Below are 24,583 nucleotides of genomic sequence, written 5' to 3' on the forward strand. Positions count from 1 at the left end.
CAGGAGGATCACAAGTTCAAAGCCAGTAGGGTTCAAAAGTTTCTTTAAAAGTGAAACACAATTCAGCAACTGCACTTCTGGCCACTTATCCCACAAAAATGAAAGCTTATACTATATACACACACAAACAAGCATGCATGCATGTGTGCATACATACACACACCTGCATACAGATGCTTATAGCAAGTTTATTCATAATAACCCAAACCTGGAAACAACCCCGCTGTTCTTCAGTGGGTAATCCAATAGGTGAATGCAATAGAAATTATGCAACTGTGTCATTTTCATACCATGGAATACTTCTCAGCAATAAACTGGAACAAATTATTAAGAATATCAGTGAATCTTTAGATAATTATGCCAAGTAAAATAATCATTCCCTAAAAGTTACCTACCATATGATTCTACTTGTATAATATTTGGGAATACCAGGGATTGAACCTAGGGGCACTTAACCACTGAGCCACATCCCAAGTTCATTTTTATTTATTTATTTATTTTTTAAATTTTGAGACAGGGTCTCACCATGTTGCTTAGGGCCTCGCTTACTTGCTGAGTCTGGCTTTGCACTTGTGATCCTCCTGCCTCAGCCTCCCAAGCTAATGGGACTACATGCATGTGCTACCACACCCAGTTTATATAACATTCTTTTTTTTAGGCATTTTATATTTATTGACATTTAGTTTCACATAATGATCTTAACTAAGGTACAGTTTGAAATCGCAATTTGTATTTGAGAAAAAAGAACCGTAACATTTATTTACCATTACACAGTTCATTACAGAGGAAACAGGATTTGAATTAAATCCTCTGAAGATGACTCTTCACTCTGGGTAAATCTATAGTGGATGTTTTTCTCTCCTCAACTGCCCAATAAACCTTGGGTATCCTGGGCAAACTGACATTTGATCAAAGACTCTCCAGTTTTTGGTCATCCTGGTCACAGGAGTGATTTGTGTGGATTGTTCTAAATAACACAAATGGGTGGCCAAGAGGCTTTGCTACTCTCTTCAGATCAGTGGCAGGGAAATATGGAGAAATGGGAGGGCACGGATATTTTAAACATCTTTATTTTGGTGCCAGAGATTGAATCCAGGAGTATTTAATCACTAAGCCACATCCCCAACTCCCTGTTTTTGTTTTTTAAATTCTGAGACAGAATCTTGCTAAATTGCTGAGGCTGGCTTTGAATTGTGATCCTCCTATCTCCTATCTCAGCCAGAGCTCCTGGGATTCAATGTCTATCTTTGAGAATATGAGGAAGAATAAATGGGTACAAAAGCGTCTTTCCTAACTTAAACCAGATACACCATAGTGTATCTCATCTCAAGGATGAGTAGAAATTCTCAAGTAGAGAAGGGAGACCACAGGGATGAAAGACCACAGGATGTGTTCAGAAGCAGGAGAGGAGCCTCTAGACAAGGAATCCAAAAGTAGGCACAGTGTCGTGGGGGCTGGACATTTATAAAGATTGAAATATGCATAAGCAGGCTGAGAAAAATAACATTTAGAGAATGTGTAGATGAGTGACCCATGGTTTGTGCTTCATAGTCGAGAAAAACCCCATAAAGAGGGCCAACACCTTAGGATCAGAGCTGGAAGAATCCTCAAAGACGATTATACTCAAAGTTATTCTGTAAACCTATAACCCAGTAGCCGTACTTAGGTCTGTATGTGGAGGACTCATTTGTATGATTCGCGTCTTTTCTCTCAGCATACTTTGCAGAACGTTTTCTACAGTATACTCCCAGGATCCAGCTGGTCTTTTTGGATACATCAACTTCCCAGTAATGTTTCCCTGGAGAGAAATGTTGGGAGCTTAAGATGCCACAATCGTAACGCTTAAGTGGCCAAATACACACGCTTGTCACTTGTCTCTCATCTTCCGAAAGTGCAAGATTCAAATTTAAGTTGCCTGGATTCAATGTTAAGTCCACCCAGTAGCATTGGGCATCTGTTAGCTCTCTGAAGCTCTGCAGCATCCCCCTCAGATCTGGAGCACGGAATACAGTCTTCAGCTTCTTGGAGACAGTTTTTGGCTTCTTCAGAGTCCAGATCTCACTCCATTTCATGATTCCACTTGTGTCCTGCAGTAGCGCCAGTGTTGACCATTGACTCCGATGCTCTAGATCTGAGAGGTGCTCTTTCACCAACAGCTCATCCTCTGCTTCTGCCAAGCTATCCAGTGTCGTCTTCTCCTCCTGATCCAATCTTTGTAGCTCTCGCTCTTCCTCACTGTCCAGGATTCTTCTAAGATGATTAAATTCCATTTGTATCCTTTTTCTCTCAGTCTCTACCTGACACTTCCAAGAAGTGATCTCTTCTTGGATATCAGCTTCCAACTTCTCAGCTTCTTCTTGTTCCTTCCTCAGCCTCTTGAGAACTGCTTGGAGCTTGTCCTGATATTCCTTGGTCACTTCATCCATGAGTAATGTTCGGTGCCCACGGTGCTCTTGAGAACGCTCACAAAGCCAGCAAATTACCTTCCTATCCTCCACTCTGAAGAGTAGGAGTTTCTCTCCATGGTGTGCACATAAGCCTGCATTTTGCACAGTGCTAGGGCTCAACTTGACTTCCCTGAGTCCTTCTGCTACGTCAGCTGGAGGCTGATTAGCTTTGGTATTTCCAAATAAGTTCCTGATACTACATAGGAAATACCTGTTTTCCCCTCCTGGGCTGGTCACAGACTTCTTGTTCCTAGAGATGCATGTTTGGCAATAGCTGTGACCACAGCCTAGAGTCAGTAGCTCTGTTAAATGCTTTAGGCAGATGGGACATTTTGCCTTTTCTTGTGTGTTCACCAGGGTTTTTGAAGCCATCCCATTGCTCCCCTGGCTTCCTCCGGTAATAACTCCTGATGCTTTTCTTGTGTAAATCCTTCTGGATGACTCGGTGTAGAATCTTGGTTGGGAACCTCCAATATGTTACCTCTGTTGACCGGTGACGAGTCCTTGCTTCCCCAATGTTGAAGAATAACACCAGAGAAGCACACCAAGGCAAGGTCAGAGTGGAAAATAGAAGTTTATTAAAGGACAGCAGAAAAGACTTCTCCCAGAGGAAGAAGGGGACCCAAGAGGTGGAATCCATTGAAGGTCGAATGTGTTCCCCCTATATAACATTCTTGAAATGACAAAATTATAGAAATAAAAAATGCATTAGTGGTTGCCCGAGGTTAAGGACCTTATGGGAGAAGGAACAACATGAGGGATCCTCATGATGATATACTGTTCTATCTTGACTATATAAATGTCAATGTCCTCTTTGTGATATTATACTATAGTTTTACAAGTCATTACCATTGGAGGAAATTGAGTAAAAGATATATGAAATCTGTTTGTATTATATTTTACAAATGCATGTGGATCTAAAATTATCTCAATATAAATTATTTAATTAAAAATAAAAACTGGGGGGTTGGGGCTGTAGCTTAATGGTAGAGCACTTGCCTAGCACGTGCAAGGCCCTGGGTTCAATCCTCAGCACCACATAAAAATAAATAAATAAAGGTATGTGTCCAACTACAACTAAAAAATAAATTAAATTAAAAAGATAAATAAAAACTGGGGAGCTGGGGTTGTGGTTTAGTGGTAGAGTGTTCACCTAGCACTCACGAGGTGCTGGGTTCAATCTTCAGCACAACATAAAAATAAAATAAAGGTATTGTGTCCGTCTACAATTAAAAAACATATATTTTAATAAATAAATAAATAACTGGGGGATGGGGTTGTGGCTTAGTGGTAGAGCGCTTGCCTGGTCTATGTGAGGCCCTGGGTTCAATTCTCAACACCATATATAAATAAAAATAAAGGTCCATCAGCAACTAAAACTATATATTTCAAAAAATAATAATAAAAAACTTTTAAAAATCTGGTTACTTTAAATATCCACAAAATCAATGTGCCTATCATCAACTACCAAAAAGGAGAAAGAAAATTCACAAATCACCAATATCAGGGATAAAAGAGTAGAGTGTGGTGGTGCATACCTGTAATCCCAGCAACTCAGGAGGCTGATACAGGAGGATCACAAGTTCAAAGCAAGCCTCTAAACAACTTACTGAGAACCTGACTCAAAATAAAAAAGGCTGAAGATGTAGCTCAGTAGTAAAGTGCCTCTGGGTTCAATTCCCCAGTAACCCCCTCAAAAAAAAAGAATAAAAAAGCAAATATTTATTACAGATGCTATAGATATTAAAAGGATAAAAAGAAATATTTCTTCAGTCAGTTTTGTTGAGCTACTATAACATTACCATAGACTGGATGATTTAAACCAAAAAAAAAAAAAAAACAAAACATTTCTCATAGTTCTGAAGGCTGGAAAGTTGAAGATCAAGGTACCCACAAGTCCTGTGTCTGACAACTTCCTGCTTGGTAATGGTGATCTTGTTGTAACTCACTTTTCTAACAGCAGAGAACAAGAACAAGTTCTTGTATCTCTTCTTAAATGGGCACTAATCCCATTCAGAAGGTTCCACCCTCATAGCCTGATTGTCTTCCATAGGCTCCACCTCCTAATACCATCACATTGGGGGTTAAGATTTCAACATATTGATTTTGAGGGGACAAATTCAGTCCATAACAATGATAAACATTTGCCTATTAACTTTATAAAATCATATAAATGAACAAATTTATAGAAATACAAAAATTAATAAAACAATACAATTACATACAAAAGTTGAAGAGTACTACATCTATTTTACCTATTTATTTTTTTTCTTATGTGGTGCTGAGGATTGAACACAGTGCCTCATGTGTGCTAGGCAAGTGCTCTACCACTGAGCCACAACCCCAGCCTGAGTTACATCTATTTTAACAAATGAATTAATAATTTAAATCTTCCTCACAATAAAAACTCCAAGTGAACATGGCTTCATTAGTGAATTCCATTAAATTTTTGATGAATAGTAGTAATCCCACACAAAGTATTTCAGAAAATTAAGGAATGTGTACTTTAAAATAATTTTATGAGTCCAATATTAACCTGAAACTAAAATCAGAAAGAAAACATTTTTAAAATAACAAAATCTGGACAAGCCCGGTGTGGTGGCACATGCTTGTAATCCCAGTAGCTCTGAAATCTGAGGCAGGAGGATCACAAGTTCAAAGCCAGACTCAACAACTTATTAAAGCCCTGTCATAGATAGATAGATAGATAGATAGATAGATAGATAGATAGATAGATAGATAAAACAGGCTGGGGATGTGGTAAAGTGTCCCTGGGTTCAATTCCCAGTACAAAAAAAAAATCTGGACCATTTTGTATGTATACCAATATACGCAATACCTTTTAAATAGTAGTATATCAAACATAGAAAAGAAAGATAAATTGGAAAATGGATTACATCCAAGGAATACAAGACAGGTTTAACACTAAAAAATCAATCCAAGTAATGAAACAAGTGTAAATCTTTGTGACTTGGGATAGGCTATGTTCTAAGGTATAACATCTAAAATATAAGCAAACAAAATAAAAAGTGGATAAATTTTACTTCATCAAAATACAAAACTTTTGTTGGGTGCAGTGGTACATGCCTGTAATCCCAGTGGCTCAGGAGGCTGAAGCAGGAGGATCATGAGTTCAAAACCAGCCTCAGCAAAAAGCGAGGAACTAAGCAACTCAATGAGACCCTGTCTGTAAATAAAATACAAAATAGGGCTGAGAATGTGGCTCAGTGGTCGAGTGCCCCTGAGATCAATCCCTGGTACCCCCCCCAAAAAAAAATTTAAACTTTTACACATAAAAATACATTATCAAAACATTATAAGATTGGGTGTGGTGGTGCATGCCTGTAACCCCAGTGATTTGGGAGGCTAAGACAGAAAGATCGTAATTTCAAGGGCAGCATTGACAACTTGGTGAGATCCTGCCAGAAAATAAAAATGACAAGGGAAGGGAAAGGAGAGGTACTATGGTCTGAATTAAAACAAGATATATTCCATGCTTGTATAATTATGTCAAAATGAATTCTACTGTCATGTATAACTAGAAAGAACAAAAAAAATTAAAACTATAGTTCAGGGGGCTGGGGCTGGGGATCAGCAGTAGCACACTGGCATGTGTGAGGCACTGGGTTTAATTCTCAGAACCACATAAAAATAAATGAATAAAATAAAGGTCCATCAACAACTAAAAAAATATTACCAAAAAACAGGCACGAGGGGAATACTGGTCTACCACATGTTCATAGAGGAGGTCAGGTGAGAGGTGCCCAGTCCATATGCCCAATCAGTAGGAGGGTAACCTATAGAAGTGCATATTGTGATAATAAGACAAGAATTGCTTGCATCATAAAAAAAATCTAATGGGAACTGGACTGCATCAACAGCAGAGAGAATACAGTAGGTCTAGTGTCTGGCTGAGCAGTTGGGGGAAGACAATGAGCGTGGGGTTCGTCTGTGGATCTAGGACATACTCACCAACTAATGAGGAAAGGGTGGTTAACAAGAGGTGTATAAAGAGTGGACAAATGTCAGGTTGGCAAAGGCACTCCCAAAAAACCACTTGGTGGGTGACTAAAATTACCTGTGTTGAAGATTGTCAGTGACCTTAGAGTTAAATAATAGGTAAATAGGTCTGGAGAAGCCAGAGTTGGATATGGAGTAATGGGTTACCTAGATCAGTGAAAGGTAATGAGCAAATGGGACTTGACTACACAGTTACATAGAGGATGTAAAAGGTGCTTGAATGGAATCAGTGGTAGCAGGGTTGGTATTAATTGATGAACAGAATCAGGTAGCAGGGTTGGTATTAATTGACTGAAGAGCAATGGCAAGCTAAAATGGGTTAGAAAGACCAGAATTACCCCTACCCCACCAAGACATTAAATAAAAAGCAATATTGAATTCCTGGGGAATGTTAAAGGTTAGTATCCACCTTAATGACCTAAAAAGTAAAGGAGTGGGTGGTTCCCATCATTTCTCCAGTTATTCCTACAAAAACACATGGCTCCTTGAGAATTAATCTGGTGGTTAATTTTGTGTGCCCAGATTACACATTATTTCTCCAGGTGTTTGTGAGGCTATATTCTGGATGAGATTAGCATTTGAATATGCAAACTCCATAAAGCAGTCTGTCCTCCCCAATATAGATGGCAACATCCAATCTAAGGGCCTGAATGGAAATAAAAAGCAGAGGAGGGACAAATTCACCCACTACTACTATCACCAGTCCATGAACTGAGCTGCCCACACATCCCCCCAAGTGCAACCACAGATACTTCAGTTTCTCCCTTCTTCTAATACAGAATCTTCCCACGTTGAGGTGTTTACTGAAGATCATGCTGAAGTTAGAAGTCATCAAATGTAATATAAATGTAGAAAGGGAGGGACCATTTGTGAATTTTAGAACACAAGGATTCTCACCATCTCCATTCTCCATCATTCCAAACTCCCTTACAAATTCGGCCTTTGCTCCCAGTAGGTGGCGCTCCACCTATTTCCTTCCACCTCAATGTCATGATTGCTGCCAGTAGTATGTTCTGTGACTCTTGAAAACTTCTTTTTCTCACCTTGAATATGAAACCTAGGCATATTTATTGAACAAGAAATCCTAAATGTCCCATTCTCCAGTAGGTAGCAAGTGCATCCGAGGCAATCCAGAGAGGTGACCCCTTGCTCACTAAGCCTCTGGATACTTTATTGCTCATACTGATCCTCAAAGTCAGTAGCTCCTCTTTTGCTTAGCCTTTCCAGTTCATAATAAAGTTTATTCTGCTTTCCAGATCTCAGTATTCCTGCTTTATTTCTTTATTCTGACTAGTGTTCTCAATTCAGAGGAGGTTTGGCCATTTCAAAGGCCTTTTGGCCTTTTCTATGCCCCCAACTATTCTAGCACCAAAGAAGAGAACTATATGTGCTCTCCTGGAAGTGGGGTGGAATTGCTCATAGACACAGTTCTAATAAACTCCCCAGACACTACCATGTACAAGACCTGTGCTGGCCTCACTGTAACCATTTCCATGGAAACCAGAAAAAATATGCATTTTGAACAGTTCAAGGTCAAGTCCCTGTGGCACATATTTTTTCTACACTGAATGGCTCAGGTGAAAGCGGCTCAAGTAAAAGTGATACAGGCTAAATCCTAGATACACCTACGTCTCCCCAGCCAACCATCAAAGGTCAGCATAAGCTTTCCAACTTGCCACACTATTACCAACTGACAGAGATATCACAAACTTTCTTAGATTAAAACTGCCTGTTTTACTCTGTTTTGTGCTGCTTCAATAGAAGACTGCACACTGGGTGATTTATAAAGAACGGAGATTTATTTCTTCCATCTCTGGAGATTTATTTCTTCCATCTCTCCACTATTGAGAAGCTCCATCTGGTGAGAGCCTCCATGGCACATTATATCATGGAGTACACGTGCACAAAAGAAGGGAGAGCGGAGCTGAAGTCATCCTTTTATCAGGAAGCCATTCCCTTGATAAATAACCCTTCCCATAACAACAGCATTATTTCATTTATAAGTTTAGAGTTCTTATGCTCTAATCACTTACTAAAGGTTATTTTATCGATACTGTTGCATTTGGGATAAAGTTTCCAACACATGAACTTTGGGGAACACATTCAAACCATAACACTGCCCAACTAGCTCACTTCCCCAGGTTCAGAGAATTGATGGCCATTTTTCTCCATCACCCAAATAAAACATGCCCTGAACCTTTGGGCTATTCCTTCATTCAAAATTCAAATGATTTTGTTCCAAAAGAATAAGCACAATGGTGCTCTATTATGTTGTGCTTTCCCCTCTCATATGTAAATATCCTTGGAAATGAGACACCCAAAACTATAGAAAGATTCATTATCTATAAGGACATTTCAAATTCATTACCTATATGGCATTTCAAAATTCTCAAAGTGATTGTTTTAGTCAGGTTTTTCACTGCTATGACTCAAAGACCCAACCAGAACAATTTTAGGGGAGGAAATGTTTATTTGAAGACTCACAGTCAACTCCATTCCTCAGGGCTCAAAGTGAGGCAGAACAACATGGTGGAAGAGTGTGGTATAGGAAAGCAGCTCACATGAGAGAGAGGATCCACTCATCAGATACCAAATATATACCCAAAGCCACCCCCGCAATGCCCACCTCCTCCAGCCACACCCTACTTGCCTTCAGTTACCACTCAATTAATCCCCATCAGGGGGTTAATTCACTGATTGGGTTAAGGCTTTCAAAATCACATCATTTCTCCTCTAAACCTTCTTGCATTGAGCTTTTGGGGGACACCTCACATTCAAATCATAACAGTGACGTATAGAGACTGAGTGATCGACAAAAAGAGATGAATGAGATTACATGAAACTAAAAAGCTTCTGCATAGGAATGAAATAATCAACAGAATGAAGAAAGAACATACAGAATCAGAGAATATATTTGTCAAATGTACAACTAATAAAGCGTTTATATCCAAAATATGTAACAGAGTTAAACAATTCCATAGTAAAAAAAAAAAAAAAAAAGTCTGGGGCTGGGGATGTGGCTCAAGCGGTAGCGCGCTCACCTGGCATGCGTGTGGCCCGGGTTCGATCCTCAGCACCACATACAAACAAAGATGTTATGTCTGCCGAAAACTAAAAAATAAATATTAAAAATTATCTCTCCCTCTCTCTCTCTCTCTCTCTCTCTCTCTCTCTCTCTCTCTCTCTCTCTCCCTCTCTCTTAAAAAAAAAGTCTGATTTTTTTTAAATGGGCAAAAGGCATATACAGATATTTCTCAAAAAAAAAGACATACAAATGACCAACAGGTATATGAAAAAATGCTGATCACTAATTATCATGAAATGTCAATTAAAATCATAATAAGATATCACCTCTCACCTGTTATAATGATTTTCTTTTTCTTTTTCTTTTTCTTTTTTTTTTTTTTTTTTTTTTTTTTTGGTACCAGAGATTGAACTCAGGAGTACTCAACAACTGAGCCACATCCCCAGCCCTAGTTTGTATTTTTTATTTAGAGACAGGGTCTCACTGAGTTGCTTAGCGCCTCACTGATGCTGAGGCTGGCTTTGAACTCATGATCCTCTTGTCTCAGCCTCCCGAGCCACTGGGATTACAGGCATGTTCCATCCCCCTTATAAAAAAACCTAAAGAGAGGTGGGTGAGATGATGCATGCCTATAATCCCAGGGGCTTGGGTAGCTGAAGCAGGAGGATCACAAGTTCAAAGCCAGTCTCAGCAATTTAGCAAGGCCCTAAGCAACTCAGTGAGAGCCTGGTTCTAAATAAAATACAAAAAGGACTGGGGATGTGGCTCCGTGGTAAGGCATCCCTGGGTTCAATCTCCAGTACCAAAAAAAAAAAAAAAACTAAAGAGAACAAGTGGTGGTACAGATATGGAGAAAAGAGAAACCTTGCACGTTGTTATTGGGAATGTAAATTAGTACGACCATAATGGAAAACAGTATGGAGTTTCCTCAAATAATTAAAGCTAGAACTAGAACACTATATGATCCAGCAATTCTACCACTGGGTCTATATTCAAAATACATGAGATGACCATGAGATACAATATGGGTGAGATACAGTGATATCTATACTCCCATGCTCATTATAGCATTATTTATAATAGACAGGATATAGAATCAACCTAAGTGTCCACCAATGGATGAATAAATAAAGAAAATATACAATGGAATACAAACACACAATGGAATACTACTTCACATTCAAAATTGGGGAAATCTTGTCACTTTTTACAACAAGGATAAAACTGGAAGATATTATGTTACATAAAATAAGCCAGATATATAATGACAAATACAACATGATCTCACTTATATGTGGAATCTAAAAATGTCAAACTCAGAAACAGAGAGTAGAATGGTCAGAAGGGATGTTAGTCAAAAAACACAAAATTTCATTCAGATAGGAGGAATAATTTCAAGACATCTGTTGTATATCATAGTGACTATAGTTAATAATGACATATTGTAATACTTGAAAATTGGTGAGGGTATATTGTAAGTGTTCTCACTACAAAAAAAAAAATAAGTATGTAAGATCATGCATGTGTTGAATAGCTTGATTTAGCCATTGCACAACTCATACATATATCAAAACATCATATGGGCCTAGTACAGTGGCACATACCTATAATCCTAGTGACTTGGGAGGCTGAGGCAAGAGGATTGCCAGTTCAAGGACAGCCTTAGCAACTTAGTGAGACCCTGTCTTAAAATTTTAAAAAATTATAAAAGGGTTGGGAATGTAGCTCAGTAAAGCACTCCTGGGTTCAATCCCCAGTACCCCCAAAAAAATACCCCATCAAGTAGTATGCCTTAAATATATGCCATTTTACTTGTAATTCTATAAATAAATAAAATCAAAGAGAAAAGAAAATTAATCTGGAAAAATACATAGAAAATATCCAGCCAACAGATACTCTTTAGACACTGATAACATTTCTGGTCTTCTCTGCCCATCTGCCTCTATATCATTTTACAGGGTAGCTATTAGTTAAGCTTATTGAGTTTGTAATGCCAGATTCGTGGGACCCCAATAGACCTCCAGGAGCCGAATTCAATGCAATCACACAAGAGTCTTTATTGCAAGCTCGAGCCTAGACTCACAACCGTTTCCGACTCAGCAGTCCTGAGGAGTGAGTCCTGGCCCTTAGTTCAGTGAGGATTTATAGGTTTGGGGGGGATACTCTATGCGTCACAATATCACACAACAAATCATTTCATACTGCAGGAAAATCAAACAACTCTTAACATTGATTAGCACATTCATGGCGGGAACAAGTTGGGTAGGAGTGATTGGTTAGTTCAAGAAGTGGATACAGGGCTGGGGATATGGCTCAAGCGGTGGCGCGCTGGCATGCGTGTGGCCCGAGTTCGATCCTCAGCACCACATACAAACAAAGACGTTGTGTCTGCCAAAAACTAAAAAAAAATATTAAAAATTCTCTCTCTCTCTCTCTCTCTCTCTCTCTCTCTCTCTCTTTAAAAATGGATACATTTGAACTGATTGGTTTAAGCTGCAAGGGGTGTACTTGCTAAACTACACATTTTCCTAACATGTTATCAACCACAGAAACTACTGGGGGGGTTGCTTGGTATTTCAGGTATTTTCCCTGTCTCATGCTGAATGGTGGTTGCTAGGGGGTTGCTATAGGTCCTCACCTAGCGTAACTGAGTCAGGGACACCTGGCACTCCAGATCTCTGCTGTTAAACAACTCAGCAGGGTGGGTATGTGCCTAGGAGTGCTCTGTGGGTTTTTCCAAGGACAAGGGTCACGCGCCCTCCCTCTGGACAGGCCTTGAGGTAGAAGCTGGTTTCTCAAAAATGGAGTCACATCAGTTTCTCAAGTTTAGCCCATTTCTTCCTAAAATATCTATGGAGAAATCTTCCTGCGGCTCAACAGCAGTCTCTTCCTCCTATAAAGGCCTTTTCACTTTCTTGATTTTTGTTCACTTTGTGTCTTCAGCTCATTCATGTGTTTTATGCTTTATTTGATTTGTTTTGGGATCAGAATAAAAATGACAATCTCATGAGACTTTCTGCACCTGAACTGATAGCAGAAATTGGATTCAGGATAAATTTTGAAGACAGGGCTCACAGGGTTTGATTAAAGATTGAATATGTAGTGTGAGTCAAGGTGGCTCTTTGGGAGCTGAACAATTAGAAAGGTAGTGTTACCATTTAACATAATAGGGCAGACTGTGGGATGATCAGATTGGAACTAGGGTCGGGAAAAGGGATGTGAAGTAGAAAAGAACAAACATAAAAATCTTTCATCTTCAGAAATCTTAAAATTTCTTTGTGTTTAAATAACAGTATCTTTTATTTATTCTTTACTATGTATCAGACACAATGCTAAATTCAATGCCTGAATTAATTTATTTAACTTCCCAACAATTGCGTAAGGTAAATCTTACCAATTTTTCAGATTAAAAGAGTATTAGAAGCTGGGCATGGTGGCACCCCCCTGTAATCCTAGTGATTTGGGAGGTTGAGGTAGGATATTCACAAGTTCAAAGCCAGACTCAAAAACTTCGTGAGGCCCTGTCTCAAAATGAAACATAAAAAAGACTGGGGATGTATCTCAGTGGTAAAGCACCCTGGGGTTCAATCTCTGGTAATAATAAAAAAAATTACTTGTCTGGGATACAGAATGTAAATGCAATGTGGGCTGGGGTGTAGCTCAGTGGTTAAGTGTCCCTGGTTCTACTCCTGGCACCAAAAAATTTTAAAAAATTTTAAAAAGACTATTAGAGAGATGATATGGCATACACATACACAGTGTTAATCATAATCTTTTTTTCAAATAAATGTTTAAATTTTATTTTTCTCATTAGTCATCAAAAATTGTAATATTAATTGGAAAGTACATTTAGATTAGACAGGAGTATAGAAATTGTTACGTAATAAATGTGTCAAATTGAAAATTGATTTTTCAGTGTTCCAACATCTATTTGTCTCATTTCTAGACATTTTTTATTCTAATTTGTTATATATGACAGAAGAGTACATTACAGTTCATATTAAACATATAGAGCACAATTTTTCATATCTCTAGTTGTATATAAAGTATATTCACACTATTTGAGACTTTATACATGCACTTAGAATAATAATGTCCATCTCATTCCACCATCTTTCCTACCCCCATACCCCCTCTCTTTCCCTCCCACCTCTTTGCCCTATCTAGAATTTGTCTAATCCTCCCTTGCTCTCCCTCCCTACCCCACTATAAATCAGCCTCCTTATATCAGAGAAATCATTCGGCATTTGGTTTCTTGTGATTGGCTAACTTCACTTAGCATGATATTCTCCAACTTCATCCATTTACCTGCAAATGGCATGATTTTATTCTCTTTTATTGCTGAGTAATATTCCATTATGTGTGTGTGTGTGTATATATATATATATATATATATCACATTTTCTTTACCCATTCATCTACTTAAGGGCATCTAGATTGGTTCCACAGTTTAGCTACTGTGAATTGTGCTGCTATAAGCATTGATGTGGCTGTGTTCCTGTAATATGCTGTTTTTAAGTCCTTTGGGTATAGGCTGAGGCATGGGATAGCTGGGTCAAAAAGTGGTTCCGTTCCCAGTTTTCCAAGGAATCTCCATACTGCTTTCCGTATTGACTGCACCATTTTGCAGTCCCACCAGCAATGTATGAGTGTACCTTTGTCGTTTGTATTTGTTAATAGCAGTCATTCTGACTGGAGTGAGATGAAAGCTTAGAATAGTTTTGATTTTCATTTCCTTAATTGCTAGAGATGTTGAACATTTTTTCATATATTTGTTAATTGACTGTATATCCTCTTCTGAGACGTATCTGTTCAGTTCCTTGGCCCATTCATTGATTGGGTTGTTTGTTTTTTGAGTTCTTTATTTACCCTAGAAATTAGTGCTCTATCTGATGTGCAAGTGGTAAAAATTTGCTCCCAAGATGTAGGTTCTCTATTCACATCACTGATTGTTTCTTTTCCTGAGAGGAAACTTTTTACTTTGAATCTGTCCCATTTATTAATTCTTGATCTAATTCTTGCACTATAGGAGTCTTATTAAGGAAGTTGGAGCCTAATCCCACATGATAGAGATTTGGGCCTACTTTTTCTTCTATTAGACGAAGTGTCTCTGGTTTAATTCCTAGGTCCTTGATCCACTTTGAGTTGAGTTTTGTGCATGGTGAGAGAAAGGGGTTTAATTTCATTTTGTTACATATGGATTCCCAGTTTTCCCAGCACCATTTGTTAAAGAGGCTATCTTTTCTCCAATGTATATTTATGGCTCCTTTGTCTAATATGAGATAACTGAATTTATGTGGGCATGCCTCTTATCTTCTATTCTGTTCTATTGTTCTTCATGTCTGTTTTGTGCCAATACCATATCATTTTTATTACCATAGCTCTGTGGTATAATTTAAGGTCTGGTATTGTGATGCCACCTCTTCCACTCTGCTTGCTAAGGATTGCTTTAGCTATTCTGGGTCTCTTATTTTTCTAGATGGATTTCATGACTGCTTTTTCTATTTCTATGAGGAATGTCATTGGGATTCTGATTGAAATTGCACTAAATCTGTATAGTGCTTTTGGTAGTATGGTCTTTTTGACCATATTAATTCTGCCTATCCAAGGACAAGGAAGATCTTTCCATCTTCTAAAGTCTTCTTTAATTTCTTTCTTTAGCGTTCTGTAGTTTTCATTGTAGAGGTCTTTCACCCCTTGTTAAGTTGATTTTTTTTTTTTTTGACGCTATTGTAACTGGGGTAGTTTTCCTCGTTTCCCTTTCAGAGGATTTGTCACTGTTATACAGAAATGCCTTTGATTTATGGGCATTGATTTTGTATCCTTCTATTTTGCTGAGTTCCTTTACTAATTCTAGAAGTTTTCTGGTGGAATTTTTTGGGACTTCTAGGTATAGAATCATATCATTGACAAATAGTGCTAATTTAAGTTCTTCTTTTCCTATACATATCCCTTTAATTTCTTTCATCTAATTGCTCTGGCCACTGTTTCAATAATTATGTTGAATAGAAGTGATGGAAGAGGGCATCCCTGTCTTGTTCCATTTTTTAAAGAGAATGCATTCGATTTTTCTCCGTTTAGAATGATGTTAGGTACTGCGCGGCCCACGCAAGGGACATCATTAAGCTCCAGGCCGCAGCTGGCTCCAGCTGGGGGACCATGGGCACCTCCACCTCCAGGGGCTGGGCCACCTGGGTCCCCAGGCCAAAGCTGGACCTCAGGAGGCACTGGACCTGAGCCAACTGCCACCCAAGCTGCTCCTGGTGGTGCTGAGCCATGTGCCCCCATGCTGGCTCCTCACCCGCTGCCACCAGGTGTGCTGGGAGTGGCGCACCCTGGTGCATGGCCAGGCCCTGTGGCTACTGATCTTGGCCCAGGACCACGGCACCGCTTGGCCGCGCCCTGCTGTTGTTTGTCTGCAACTGCCTGCCTCCCCAACCCACTTTCGACGCCAGGCTTTGTCCTCTGGGCCGCTTCTGCAAGCGCACACCTTTGGGAAGCAACCTCATCTGCAATCCACGCAGCCAAGAAAGCCTCCGGAAATGGATGGTGCAGCACAGTGGAGATGGCCACGTGGTGGGAAAAAAAAAAAAAAAAAAACAAGAAAACCCTGCAGGGGCGGGGGGGGGGGGGGGGGAGCTACACAAAACTGTTTCGTACTTCCTTCAGTTAGTGCTGCAAGAAGCAGGTCTTGGACCTGGAGGAGGAGGGTCTGTGGCCAGAACTGCTGGACAGTGGCAGGATTAAGATTTGTGTCTGACTGGTGGGGAGCCCGACGACAGTGGCTGTATGTATGGACTCCTTGTCCAACTTCTAGACACTGACCAGATCGTCCTAGATAAATTCTCTGCTATGCCTGACCCCATTAAGCAGTGGAACAACAATATCTGTCTTCAGGTCACCCATGTGTTCTCCAACATCAAGACAGGCCTCCGTTTTGTGTCTTTTGAACACTGGGGACAGGACACCCAGTTCTGGGCTGGCCACTATGGAGCCCGTGTGACCAACTCCAGTGTGATCATACGTGTCTGTCAGTCCTAGGAAAGGGCTGCCTTTCTTGTGAGAGAGCCTGACCATGCCATCTAGGTGCCAGGACGTTTGGCTGGGACCCCTCATTAACCAAGTGCTTCTACCTCTCTGGCAGAGTGAGAACTACAGGGTTCAGTCAGCGGTCCTTCTGGGCCCTGCATTCAGGTTCTGGAAACCACTGGAAGCATGGTCTTCCATCAGGTCTATCTACGGCTGCTGCTTTTGGTGGGCACAGCACTGCTTAATGGAGACCCACAGGTGATGCCTGAGGAAGCCTTCTCACCCCCTCTTCTCTCTACCAGCATTTCAGCACAGCACCCTCTGCCTGTCCCCTCTGTTGGTCTCTTGTCCCCTCTCCTTTCTGCTTCAGGGACTTAGCTGGTCCTTTCAGGGAAGTCCTGTACTTGACTCTGAACTCTGACTTTCATCCTGACTAGCCAAATTCCAGCTGCCTTGGGTGATAAACTTGACCTCGGGGCCTTCTGAGCTACAGGGCTGGACCCAGGCCTTGAAGCTAAAGGTCACCTAGGTTCAAACAGGATTTGGAGATAAATCTGCCCACACTGACTTCCCTGGGAAATGAGGAGGTACCTCAAGTCCAGCCCTGATCCTCAAGGACCTCTGTAATTGTGTGATATTTAAAATGATTTTATTTTTCATTTTGACATTTTGTTTTCTGAACAGCAAGAGAATAATCTATCAGCTATAATATATAATGCATCTTGAATGTATCTGGCAATCATATATAATAAATTTATTATTTTGCCAAAAAAATAGAATGATAGAAGATGTTGGCCTGGGGCTTAGCATAGATAGCTTTTACAATGTTGAGATATGTTTCTGTTATCCCTAGTTTTTCTAGTGTTTTGAACATGAAGGGGTGCTGTATTTTGTCAAATGCTTTTTCTGCGTCTATCGAGATGATCATATGGTTCTTATCTTTAAGTCTATTGATGTGATGAGTCACAATTATTGATTTCTGTATGTTGAACCAACCTTGCATCCCTGGGATGAGTCCCACTTGGTAGTGGTGTGCTATCTTTTTTATACGTTTTTGTATTCATTTGCCAGAATTTTATTGAGGATTTTTGCATCTATGTTCATTAGAGATATTGGTCTGAAGCTTCCTTTCTTTGATGTGTCTTTGCCTGGTTTTGGATGAAAGACCTAAGCAATCTCATTCTACTTGGGACCTCATTTTGCTCTGAAACTTAACCTCTGACCTACTGCAGTCCTAAAGTCAGGAAAATACCACGGAAAAGCTCTGCGAAAACAGTTCTCGGAAAAGCCACCGCAGATGGTGATCACTTAAGATAGGCCAAGATATCCACATATCTGAAATTCCAGATGGCCCCCACCTAGGTGTGTGACCAATATCTAAACTAGAAGCCCTGCAGTTTGGCACATACCCCCCTTGCAACATCCTCACAATTTAAACCAATCAATTTTATGTGCGTCAACCCCTTGAACTAACCAATAATTCTTTCCAGATTCTTTCCCGCCACTTGATACACTAATCATGTTTTAGAGATGTTTTATGATTTTCCCGCAGTGTGTGATGATTTGCTAAGAGATGCTATGATGTATGTGGAGGTCCCTGCCTTCTCCAAAGAATGTATAAAACTACTGCAAATTCTGGGCTTGGGGACTCTTAGCGTCACCTGTTGCTGTGTGTGCGTGCAGAGGACCAAGCTAGCTCGCAATAAACACCTCTTTGCTGTTTACATCGATCTTGGTCTCTGGTGGTCTTTTGGGGATCCCGAATTCAAGCATAACATGGAATCAGGGTGATATTGGCCTCATAGAATGAGTTTGGAAGTGCTCCCTCTTTTTCTATTTCCTGAAATAAATTGAAGAGTATTGGTATTAATTCTTCTTTAAATTGTGTATATCATCCTGATTCAACTTGGGCAAATCAAATGACCCTAGAAATTTGTCTATGCCTTCAATATTTTCTATTATATTAGAGTATAAGTTTTCAAAATAATTTTTAATAATCTTTTGTATTTCTGTCTGCTGTGATTTTTCCTTTTTCATCACATATGTTAGTAATTAGAGTTTTTTCTCTCCTTCTCTTCATTAGCATGGTTAAGGGTTTGTTAATTTTATTTATTTTTTCAAAGAACCAACTTTTTGTTTTGTCAATTTTTTCAATTGTTTCCTTTGTTTTGATTTCATTGATTTCAGCTCTGATTTTAATTATTTTGTGTCTTCTACTGCTCTTGGTGTTGATTTGTTCTTCTTTTTCTAGGGCTTTGAGATGTAATGTTAAGTCATTTATTTGTTGACTTTTTTCTTTTCTTAAGGAATGAATTCCATGCAATGAACTTTTCTCTTAGCACTGCCTTCATAGTGTCCCAGGGATTTTGATACGTTGTATCAGTGTTCTCATTCACCTCTAAGAATTTTTTAATCTCCTCCTTGATGTCTTTTGCAACCCATTGTTCATTCAGTAGTGTATTATTTAGTTGAAGTAGCTTTGATTTTTTTATTTTATCATTGATTTCTAATTTCTTTCCATTATGATCTGATAGAATGCAAGGTAGTATCCCTACTTTTTTATATTTGCTAAGAGTTGGTTTGTAGCATAATATATGGTCTATTTTAGAGAAGGATCCATGTGCTGCTAAGAAGAAAGTATATTAGTTCATTGAAGGATGAAATATTCTATATATATCAGTTAAGTCTAAGTTATTGATTGTATTATTGAGTTCTTAATCATAATCTTGAAAGACACAATCTCAAATGTCATAATCCTAAATGTTGAAACCCTGAAAGACGGGCTGGGGATGTGGCTCAAGTGGTAGCACGCTCGCCTGGCACGTGTGAGGCCCGGGTTTGATCCTCAGCACCACATACAAACAAAGATGTTGGGTCCATCGAAAACTAAAAAAAATAAATAAAAATTCTCCCTCTCCCTCTTTAAAATAAAAGAGACCCTGAAAGATTAAAATTCCTAAAGTCTAATATTCCCAATGTCTAAATTCCTTAAAGATCAAAATTCCAAAAATTATAATCCCAAATACTGAAATCTTAAAAACCCAAATCCTGAAAACTACATGTCACATTTTTTTTAATGCAAAAGCTTCTATAAGAAGGATATAAAGCCAAATTCTAGGAAGGGCTTAGTGCATTTTCAACTATATGCAGAATAGTTGCCAAATTATTCAATCAGACTACTTCTTCTCCTGCTCTTTCAATAATAATAACAACAATGCCCTTCCTCAGACAATAAAAAGAACTTGACAAACTCAAGTTTGTCATACTGGTCTGGGAAAATCAGGATGGAGTCCTCATCCCCCCCCACCCCCCATACCTCCCACATCCCGCCAAGTGTTGAAGATTAAACACCAGAGAAACACCAAGGCAAGCATAGAAAGCAGAGCTGGTGCCTGCAGGAGTGGGGGTCTTTTGTGCCTTTATAGATGTCAGGTTTCCTTTCCTCCCTCAATGCTCCTCCTCCTATCTTGCCTACCAAAAGGCAGGAAAGAGGCACCCCAGGGATTAATTGCTTGTGTTGGAAAATGGGATCTTTCCCATCCCCTGGAGGTATCAGACCTCCCATTTCCTTTTCTTGGGTAATCAGCCACCTGTCCTTTTGCCTAGGTCTCTCACAGGCAATCATCCAAACACACAAAATACTTGGTTAGAGGTTATATAGTTTCCTTCTGTGTTATAAAACCCAGGCATGCAGTCAGATAGGAAGAATAACTTCTAGTGTTCTATGGAATAGTAGGATAACTATGGTTGACAACAGTTAATTATATATTTCAAAATAGCTTGTAGAGAAGATTTTAAATGTTCCCAGTACAAAGAAATGACCGATGAGGCAGTGGATATGTCAATTACCCTGATCTGATCATTACACATTGTATACATGTATTGAAATGTCATACATGTATACAATATATTATTATACATGTATACATATTAATTTAATATAATTATTAAATTAATTGAAATAAAAATATATTTTAAATAAAATACATCTTAAAAAACATTAAATGGTGAACTCTTCTTGGTTAGGGATTTGACTGCTAAAAAAGATCCGTATTTACCACTAAATCTATCATTTTTAAAAAACTTCATGCATTTCACTTTGGCTAATGGACAGCATTTCTGAAATTGTCTCCACTGGTTTTTTATAATCTATATATAACATATAGATTATATATATGTATGTATTTCATGTCCCTGATGGATCAGAAAATTCTGAACTTTTCTGTTCATTTATCTGTTCAGGATATCTCAAATGTCATAATCCCACATGTTGAAACCCTGTTGAAGCACTTTATACTTAAGATTTGGAGACTTTGTAGAAAAAAAAATAGGATTTCAAGAGAATTTCCAAACCATAATGACAAATTTGGAATCAGGTGCAACCAAGGCTTCTAAAAGTGAATTTCAAAATGTTACCAATAAAGTTTGTTGTTGCCCATTAAGCCCAATACCTTTGGTGGAAATGTCTCACGAGTGGACTGGCCATGCAATATAGTAACAATCAAAACTTCAGTTTAAAAACTTGCCATTTTGGGCTGGGGATGTGGCTCAAGCAGTAGCATGCTCGCCTGACATGCATGCGGCCCGGGTTCGATCCTCAGCACCACATACAAACAAAGATGTTGTGTCCGCCAAAAACTGAAAAATAAATATTAAAAATTCAATCTCTCTCTCTCTCTCTCTCTCTCTCTCTCTCTCTCTCTCTCTCTTCTCTTCTCTTTAAAAAAAAACTTGCCATTTGTCTGCATTGGCATTCCTTCCAGCTAATAAAAATCTAAGAACTTTCAATAAATTAAAGCCACATTTACTTGAAGAAGCCAGCAAAGTTACTGACAGGTTAAAAAATAATTATGTGCACAGAACGACAAGAAGACACACAACAGTGGTGCTGTTCAATCACCAGTATTTCTGTCAAATCTGTGGTCTGTATATGAGAGTATGCAAAATAGATTTTCACATACTCAAATAAGACAGAAGCATAGCATAGAAAATGGGAAAACTTAATGGGGAATGTTCGTGTTGGTGACTATCAAATCATAGAAGAATTTCAAAAAAGAGCAGCACCACATAGAAAATAAATGCGAACACATTCTCCAAGGAGATTCATGCCCTGAAAGCAAAACAGCAGCTATTCATTACTATGCAAGACTTCAAAATATAGTTAAGGATCATGCAGGATGCTGTATGCTTCCTTCTACACATCTTCTCATGATTGTCCTGAATATACCTTTACTCACAGTATTACCCCTTGTTTCCTCTGTCCACCTAGTTAAAATGATGACTTACTAATCACTCAAGATGAAGTTTGTGGATCATATTCTCTGGGAGGCTGTACCTGACACTACTTTTGCTTCTAGACAGACAAAATAAGATAAAAATACAGCTAACAATTACATAGTCACTACTCTGTGTCAGTTTCTATCCCAGGCACTTTGCATGCAATGTATTCATTCAGATCTCACAATGTATTCATTTAGATCTAGTACCATAAACTAGGTACCATTATTTATTACCACTTCACAGATAAGAAAAATGAGATACAGAAAACTTAGCTCACACAGGTAGTCCAGATTTCAATGAACATCTATATTTTTCACATTCATGCTCTCCTGCCTGGCCTTCACACTAACTAGCTTTCTTGGCTGTTTAGCCAGTTTTTTGTCACTGTGGTCAAAATACCAGACATAAAGAATTTACAAGAAAGGTCCATTTTGGCTCACAGTTACAGAGGTTTCAGTCCATGGACAGACAGCTGGCTCCACTGCTTTAGGGTGAAGCGAGTCAAAACATCATGACAGGGCTGGGGCTATAGCTCAGTTGGTAGAGTATTTGCCTTGCATGCACAAGGCCCTGGGTTCAATCCCTAGCACCACACACACACACACAAAATCATGGCAGAAAAGAATAACAGAGAAAGTTGCACTTCATGGCAGCCAGAAAACACAGAGAGGGAGATCAATCTCTCCAGGACACACCCCCCAGTGATCTACTAGCCCAACCAGGGCCCATGTTCCTATAGCTTCCATCACCTCCTGTAGTCCACTCAGTTATCAGTAGAATAAAGCAATGATGAGGTCAGAGCCCTCGTGATCTAATCACTTCCCCCAAATCCTCACCTCTGAATATTGCTGCACTGGGGACCAAGCCCTCAGTGCATGAGTTTTAGGGAGACACCTCATATCCAAATCAAAATACTGGCCAGCATGCAGTCTTCTCTATGCCCTTCCTTCAGAGCACTGGCAAGGTTTGAATCCCTTCCTTGTTCATTTGTGCACCCCCAAAAGAGTCAGTTGTTGAAATCATTATTGTGTACCTAACAAGGAGTACAGGAACTGGTATACAATAAGTATTTGATAAGCATTTTCTGAATTAATGAATTAGTTTAGTACCATTCTTGAGAATGATGATCTCAGACCTAACTTTCCCATGAATTGTTGCATTTGGATTTTCCTAATTTTAGTAAAATATTATTTTTAGCATGGTTACATGTTGAGTAAATAAAAGAAGTGAAGCTAGAACTCATACATTTTTATACAAAAACCCTATGCTTTCCCTGGGTGTATATACTGGCTCATCTAGTGGTCTCTTTGCAGCATAAAATAAAACAGCAACAATTTTAAATTTTTTCTCATTTCTGCCTCAGGGACTAGGTCAAGCATCCACATCTTTAGAAAGATGACCAGGGTAAAGCAGAATTTTATAGATTTGAAGATGAAATTTAGTCCATCAACAGATGAATGGGCAAAGAAATGTGGTACACATACACACACACACACACACACACACTGTGGAATATTAATCAGCCATAAAAAGAATGAAATCCTGATCCAGGTGTGGTGCCACTCACCTGTAATCCCAGCAGTTTGGGAAGCTGAAGCAGGAGGATCATGAGTTCAAAGCCAGCCTCAGCAATGGTAAGGCACTAAGCAACTCAGTGAGACCTTGTCTCTAAATAAAGCACAAAATAGGTATGTGGTTAAATGGTCAAGTGCTCCTAGGTTCAATCCTCAGTACAAAAAAAAAAAAAAGAAAAAGAATGAAATCCTGTCATTTGTGGCAACAGGGATGAACCTGGAAGACATTGTGCTATGTAAAATAAGTCAGACAGAGAAAGATAAATACTGCACCATGTCACTAACTTCTGGGATCTAAGAAAGTTGACCTCATAGAGATAAAGAATACAATAGTACTTGCCAGGCGATATAAAGGGGAAGAGAAAAGGGCAAGAGGAGGAAGATATTGGTAAACAGAAAATTAGTTCAATAAGAGGAATAAGTTCTGGTATTCTGTTGCACAGTAGGGTCACTATAGTCAACAATATTATATTGTGTATTTCAAAATAACTAGAAAAGAGGACGTTGCATGTGCTCACCATGAAAAAAAGTGCTAAATGTTTGAGCTGATGGATATGCTAAGTACCTTGATTTGATCCTTACAGAATTTATACATGTATTGAAGCACTGCATCACACTGTACCCCATAAATATGTAGTTATATAATTAAAAACTAAAAACAACTATGTAATCAAAAACTAAAAAGTTTTACTTCATCAGAGAAGATCATTCTAACAGAAAATGAGATTTAGCAAGACATCTACTTTTTTTTTCTTTTTGTTCAATATTGGGGATTGAACCCAGAAATGTTCCACCACTGAATTACACACCTATTCCTTTTTATTTTTGAGACAGGATCTTGATAAACTGCACAGGCTAAAACAAGTCATCTACTTTAAAGAAAAGTTGTATGCTGTATTTTCCAATGTGTTAGGACTGCAACATATTAAAGAGAATAGTATAAGCATTGCAAGTATCCTTATCTTCAATGTTAAAGATTCCTTTCCTGATTCAGTTATACCACTCCTCGGTTTATATCCAAAGGACTTAAAATCAGCATACTACAGTGACACAGCCACATCAATGTTTATAGCAGCTCAATTCACAATACCTAAGCTATGGAACCAACCTAGATGCCCGTCAAAAGATAAATGGATAAAGAAATTGTGGTATATGTACACAATGGACTATTACTCAGCCATAAAGAAGAATGACTTTATGGTATTCTC

The 24,583-nt window shown here is 38.9% G+C and overlaps 2 pseudogenes; one reads left to right on the plus strand and one right to left on the minus strand.

The window, feature by feature from the left end:
• Positions 1-1,326: 1,326 nt before the first annotated feature.
• On the minus strand, positions 1,327-2,858 carry LOC113200462 (E3 ubiquitin-protein ligase TRIM34 pseudogene; annotated as a pseudogene).
• A 12,793-nt stretch (positions 2,859-15,651) lies between these two features.
• On the plus strand, positions 15,652-16,533 carry LOC113200456 (F-box only protein 27 pseudogene; annotated as a pseudogene).
• The last annotated feature ends 8,050 nt before the right edge of the window (positions 16,534-24,583 follow it).

This window comes from Urocitellus parryii, unplaced genomic scaffold (genome assembly GCF_045843805.1).
Source record: "Urocitellus parryii isolate mUroPar1 unplaced genomic scaffold, mUroPar1.hap1 Scaffold_2285, whole genome shotgun sequence".
Classification (NCBI taxonomy): Eukaryota; Metazoa; Chordata; class Mammalia; order Rodentia; family Sciuridae; genus Urocitellus; species Urocitellus parryii.